This window comes from Onychomys torridus, unplaced genomic scaffold (genome assembly GCF_903995425.1).
Source record: "Onychomys torridus unplaced genomic scaffold, mOncTor1.1, whole genome shotgun sequence".
NCBI lineage: Eukaryota > Metazoa > Chordata > Mammalia > Rodentia > Cricetidae > Onychomys > Onychomys torridus.
The window spans coordinates 1,336-8,019 of NW_023411241.1; the positions used below are offsets into that span (position 1 = coordinate 1,336).

General features: G+C 44.5%; 1 pseudogene; it reads left to right on the forward strand.

Annotated features, from left to right (window-relative positions):
• The first annotated feature begins 247 nt into the window (after positions 1–247).
• On the forward strand, positions 248–5,905 carry LOC118575042 (annotated as a pseudogene).
• Positions 5,906–6,684: the final 779 nt, after the last annotated feature.

Sequence of the window (6,684 nt, forward strand, 5' to 3'; positions counted from 1 at the left end):
CCAGCTGCACTCCATAGGGAGCTTTAGCCTGGCCTGAGCTACCTGAGACTGTCTCAGACAAAAAAACAAAAGGCAGAGTATCAGCTTATCTGGTTTCCATTTTCACATGAAAAGTGGAGTCTAGAGTTTAGCCAAGAGAGCCACAGGTTGCTAAAAGCTCACTGAGTAGTTTTATGTCTAGTAAATTCCTCTGCTTAGTACTCTCCCTCCCCAGGCATATGTAAAGCCATGTCCTTTCTGTACTCAGGCAGTGTTTCCATGTCAGAGGGAACCTGCTCTCAGTAAGAATGAGCTCACCCTGAGGCCACCATGAAGAAGAACGAGTTCCTCTGCTGCCAAGACAGCTTCCTGCAGGTAGGCTCTGGCCTGTGGTGGTGAGAATGTGGTCTGTCAAATGCCTCCCAGTGCATTATGTAAACCATGGTCTTAGTGTGGTTTTTGTTGTGTCCTGGACAGTATCTCACTAGCCACCATGAAGAATTAATGTCTTGTCTTCCTGTTGGGAGGAAGAACCTAGAGAGCTGGTCTGTGTGAGCCCTGTCACCAGCCCCACGTCCACTCTCTTACTCCTTCTGCAGCCATTCTGAACATCTGTCACTAGTGACTGCCATGTGTCTCAGAGTGCAGAGTCTTTCCATCAAGGATCAGAACCCCATTGTGTTGTCTTCCCATTCCTCTTGAGGGCCTTCATCATGGTGTGCCTTGAGGGTTTCCTTGGTTTACTTTTTGTTTTTGACTGTGTGAAGGCTGGGGATTGAGCCTGGATCCTCTGGAAAAATAACAAATGCTCTTAATTGCTGAGCCATCTGTCTAGCTCTTTCTGAGACTTTAATTCTTACTTTAATAAAGCTCTTTCTTAAATGAAATAATTTCTATCTAGAAAGATGTCTGAACTGCAGGTTTTCCCTCCATGTCTCATACCTTCTCAGTATGAAGAAAGAGATGAGCTGGCATGGTAGTGCACAACTTAAGTCCCAGCAGTGGGAGGCAGAAGTAGGTGGATCTCTCTGAGTTCAAGTCCTTCCTGGTGTACAAAGTGAGTTCCAACACCACCAGAGCTAGTACAAAGAGAAGCCCTGTCTCAAAAAAAACAAAAAAAAGAAAAGAACAAGTTGTCTAACCCAAGCCACTCTGAGAAGCTCTAACCATAGGACACACAGAGTCATGTTCCGAGTGATGGGTAATGCTTCCAAAGAAGCCTTCACATTATAGGCATGCATACTCTGAATGAGGAAATGTATGCCTTATAAAGTCCCCAGAGCTATGCTAAGCTCCTTCCATAGCCATGTGGCTAAGATAAGGACCCAAGATAACTCCTGGGAAAAGGTTTAGTAACGAGACCTAGCTACATCTTAAGCAGAGTGTCAGTTTCCCCAGAGTTGCAGGCTCCTTACATGCATTGTGAAAGAGAACCAATATCCACATTGCTGCCTTGATGCTGTGTATTTAGCAGTTGCTAAGATATGGAACACTGTGACCATTGTTGGAGATTATGGAATGATGCTGTCCAAATCATTGAGAATCATACAATTGATGTGTGTTCTATAATTCTTTCAGGAAATGAAAACATTGATTAAAAGGGTGTCTGAGAAGATCAAGAAAAACTAGAGATAAATATAGCATCAATGATTATGGCACAAGAGAGTTACATCCTTCCCAGACTGGTGGGACTCAGTGTTTCACAGATGCATCTAGTCTTGACAGTACACTTGGCTTTGTCCTTCTATTCTTGTGTGCTATACCAGTTGGACCATATCACCCCCACTCAAATAGAAAAGTTTCTGAAAAGCTGTATGGACAAGTATATGAGGTAGGCATGTTAATTATTCTAGACTGCCAAGCATCCATGCAGGATTCCCATGCCTGGGATATTCTCCCTAGGTTCAGCATCCTGGCTGACCTGGATTCATCTCTATTTACATAATAAAAATACTCTTACCAAAAGTATCTTAGGGAGGAAAGAATTGATTTTTAGCTCACAGTTCCAGATTAGGTCTATTTGGGGGAAATTAAGGCAAGAACTCATCTAGTCACATCACATTGACATTTAAGACCATAGAGAAAGGAACACACCCATGCTGCCTGCTTGCCTCTGCTTATGCTCTAGCTTCCTTCACTGTTACACAGTTCAGGCCCCAGCCAATTAAATGATTCTGCCAATTTTGGGGGGAGTCTTCTCATCTCAATTAACAATCTAAATCACCCACAGATATGCCCAAAGTCAATGTGATCTGGATAAATCCTCATTGAGAGTCCCCCTTCCCTGGTGACTATGTCAGATCAGGCAGATAATAAAAAGTAATGAGCGCACTGTCCCACCATCACTGCCAGGATTGGGCAGATTTGTGCCTGTCATCTCTGGTCTCCAGTGGGACCATTGGCTGGATGCTTCTTAACATGAAGGGACTTACATGTAATTTCCTGGGTGTTTTTTGTCCATAAGGAAACTCCAGTTCTTTGTGGCAGATTCCAGCTCTCTGACCACCTCAGGACCCAGTAAGAGCAGATCACTTCAAACTACTCCACACAGTGGACATCAGCTCAGTATATCACATACTGAGGACACAGTATTTAGTCATGTTGTCTGCCCCTCTGACCATCTTGCTTGCCTTGCTTGTTTCTAGTCCGTGCCAGTCTCTTTCTCTGGCACAATCACTGCCTGGCCAATTGCTGTTTCCATTGTAAACCCAACAGAATCTATATGTTTTCTTTAATAGCAGTGACCAGGAGCCTATGCCCAGCAATTTTGCTGTCCTTTTCACTGTTGCATCATATCTTCTTGTAGGGCACAGATGAAGCCAGGCTCTGCAGTGTGTGCACTCTGTGCACAGAGCCAGGTACCCAGATGACCCTGAAGACTTTCCACATTGCAGTGGTAGCTTCCATGAACATCACCCTTGGTGTGCCATGTATCAAAGATATCAACATTTCCAAGGCCATCAGGTAGAAGCTCCCTGTCCTGTTTCTTGAGGACCAGTGGTGCTTGTGCTAATGAATGCCTGTGATTTATTATTAGGGCAGTGTCTGGTGTTCAGAGGGCAGGTTTGCTGGTTGATGAGTGTTTGGGTTTTTAGAAAGTCATTCAAGTCAAAACTGGATATAATCAAATTGGTATCTATGGTCCTATTTGTTTTGTGTTGTTTTCAAGATTTGTTTATTTTATGTATATCAGTGCTTTATCTGCACATCAGCCATTATGCCAGAAGATGGCATGGCATCAGATCCCACTGGAGATGGTTACAAACCACCCTGTGGTTGTTGGGAATTAAACTTGGACCTCTGGAAGAGCAGCCTGTGCTCTCATCCTCTGATCCATCTCATACCCACCTGCCTTTTTTTGTGACTAGCAAGTTACATGAAAGAGAAAATACTAAATGAGCTAGCAGTATTGAGTACTAGGTCAGTAGACATTTCATCTCTTTGGTGCCATTACTCTACACATGAATAGACCTGATCGACTTTTCTCCTGCTTGGTTTGTAGCCATTCTCTGTAAACTCCATGTGATACAATCACATTTCCAAGAGATCAGAGACTAGAAGAACTAGTGATACATCATGTTTTTAGGGGTAAAATTTATTTCACCTATTCTCTAAGTTTTGCTGTAGAATAAAATCAAATGAGAAATAGCTGTTCCTGGTTGTAGACCAGCAACTGTGGATATCCAGGGTGATTGGAGGTCAGCCTGCCTCCTGCAGCCTGGTCAGATCTATGCCAAGGGCCTGTGTTGATGTGATACTGTCACCTGTGAAAACAGAAGATGATAGTCATGGTCATAGGAGCAGGGGTATTGCTGGAGAGGACCTGAGGGAGGTGAAATGCATGAGGAGTTGGTTCCCTGGGGAGCAGAAAGTCAAGAACTAAGAGGCAGGACTCCCTCCATCAGGAAATTTTCTTAAATCTTGTCCTGGTCTATATGGACCCCTGGGGTCTCTTGAAACTAGTTAGCCTCAGTGACAGTTCTGTGTACTCCTTTCTTACAGCCCTCACCAAAGTGAGTTCTAATAAAGTACTCATGGTTGAAGAGTAGCACTCAGATTTTACAGCAGTCCCTTCCTTGCATGCTGATCCTTTCTCCTTCTTTCAGCACTCCAGTTATCACAGCACAGCTAGACAAGAATGACGATGAGGATTACATATGCCTACTGAAAGGCAGAATTGAGAAAACCCTCCTGGAGAGGTAAGGAATCCCTCTTGATAACAAGAAAATGTTGTCAAACTTCCTCTCAGCAATGTGTGGAAGCAGCACAGCAGCTGTGGATGGGCCTGCAGCAGAGACCATGTGCTTGGTGGAGAGTGTGTCTGTGCAAGCCTGGGGATGGAAGGGGGGACATGAGAATGGAGGCTAATGCTTTGCTCTTTTGCCGTGGCAGATCTCAGAGTATACTGAAGAAGTGCTTCTTCCTGATGACTACTTTTTGCTTGTCAAGCTCTCCCAGGAAGGGATCCGAGTTCTGAGACTGGAGGTGAGTTAGTGACTTAACATGTGGAGTGGAGTGGAGTGTTTCTCCAGTCCTGTCCAGCCCTGCAGTCAGGACAAATCTCTCCACTCACATCCTACAGCCACTTAGTCTCAAGTAAACACACAGTATATCAAAATTTTATGGGGTTTTAGAGTTGGCTGAGGAGTTAAGAAAGAGTACTTACTGCTCCTCCAGAGGGCAAAAGTTCTATTCCAGCACCCACATAGTGTAGCTCACACCATCCTGTAACTCCAGCTCTAGGGGATCTGACCCCCTCTTCCTGTCTTCATGTGTACATACACACAGATGACATACATTTTCACAGACAAACACACACACAAATGGATCAGAAGGAAATTTTGTGATAGAGGAGGCATGAACATGACTACCAAGACTTCTTCAAGAACCAGCATAACCAGGCAGAGGCAGGCAGATCTCTGAGTTAGAGGATACCCTGGTCTATGCACTGAGTTCTAGACAAGAAACCCTGTCCTTGAAATTTTAAAAAAAGTCATTATAACATCAAGGATGGAAAGCCATTGACACAGAAGTCTGCAGATGTCTGTTGGTAATGTCCCCTGGCACTTTGCAGGTGAATGCTGAAACAGTGTGGTATTCCATCCACACATCCAAGCTCCAAATGGAGCCTGGTGATGTGGCTGTTCATGGTGAGGCTGTGGTGTGTGTCACACCCAGGGAAAACAGCAAGAGCTTCATGTATTATGTGCTGCAGTTTCTGAAAAAGGATCTACCCAAGGTGAAGCCAAGAGTCCTCTAATGGTGGGGATGCCAAGAGTGGGGATGGGGACCAGTTCAATAGTTCACTAGAGACCAATGATGGCACCCTAGTACTTCATGGACATAAGCCTAAGGGGTCACGTGGTTCCTGTTACTTAATTTGGGGGAAGGGTATGGGAGTGTGGTATGCTTGTGGGAGTTGGCTCCTTTCTATACCTTGGGTCCCAAGGACCAAACTTGGGATGTCAGGCTTGGTGGCAGGCTCCTTTATCCACTGAGCCCTCAGCTAGCTTTTATCTTTATTTCTAAGACTGTAATTCTATCCATTAGTCTCTTTTCTGCTCTCTCTTCAAGCTGATTATAGGTTGGGGCATAGACCTCTGAACCATCTTTCCCCTAACCCCAAGCAGTACCTCGGCTCTCCTGGAGTACACACACTGCTAGTGATAATGGGGCTGAGAATGGCATAAACTAGGTGACCAGCCCAGTCTTCAGCCCTGTTTCTGAGCCTGTCAGTAGGGACCTCGAGGTTGCAGCATCTTGAGCATTCTGTGTTGAATGTAGGTGGTGGGTACAGGGCATCCCAGAGGTGTCCAGAGCTGTGATACATATTGACGAGCAGAGCAGGAAGAAGTTCAAGCTTCTAGTAGAAGGTGACAACCTGCAGGCAGTCATGGCTACCCATGGTGTGAAAGGCACCCAATAACACCTGTGAGGTACCTAAGCAACTGGACCCTCAGCCAGTACCCAGGAGTTTCCTGACCATGGCATTAGCTCTCTCTTCTCCCAAAAATTACACAGCAATCTGTTTTGGGTAATTGAACAATGTTTGCCCTGTAGAAAGATGGGCAGCAGCATACAATATTTGATGGAAGCAAAGTAAGCTTGCACAGTACTTTCTCATTAAAGTTGGACTCCATCACTAGGCCTTCTGCATAAGCCAGACAGTTGTGTAGCTTGATCTGCCTAAGGGGCCCACTGGCAGTAGGCTCAGGATCATCTTTGGTTCATGAGCTGGCTTTTTTCAGCCCACTACCTATGGTAGGACACTTTGCACAGCCTTGAGGCAAGGAGAGGTTTGGACCTACCTCTACTGAATGTACCAAGCTCTGCTGACTCCCCATGGGAGGCTTTACCTTCTTGTAGGAGAGAGTTGGGGGTGGGTTGGGGGGAATGCTGGAGGGGTGGAAGGAGGTAAGAGAAGGATCTGAAATTGGTATGTATAATGAATTTTAAAAATCTTAATCAAAAGAAATATATAGTTTTAAAATAATAAAGTCCTCAAAAAGGGAGTAAAGTAAAATAAAAGGGAAAAAGCCATGTAAAGATGTGAAATACACAGAGTCTGGATTCTGTATGATATTGTGTTGTCTTTTGATTTTCTGATAGCTAATAAACAATAGCTGCTAAGTCACATTTGATTATGAAAGCTGCTAGATTAAACCAACCTACATATTTAAGAAAAAGTTGGATTCCATCATAATT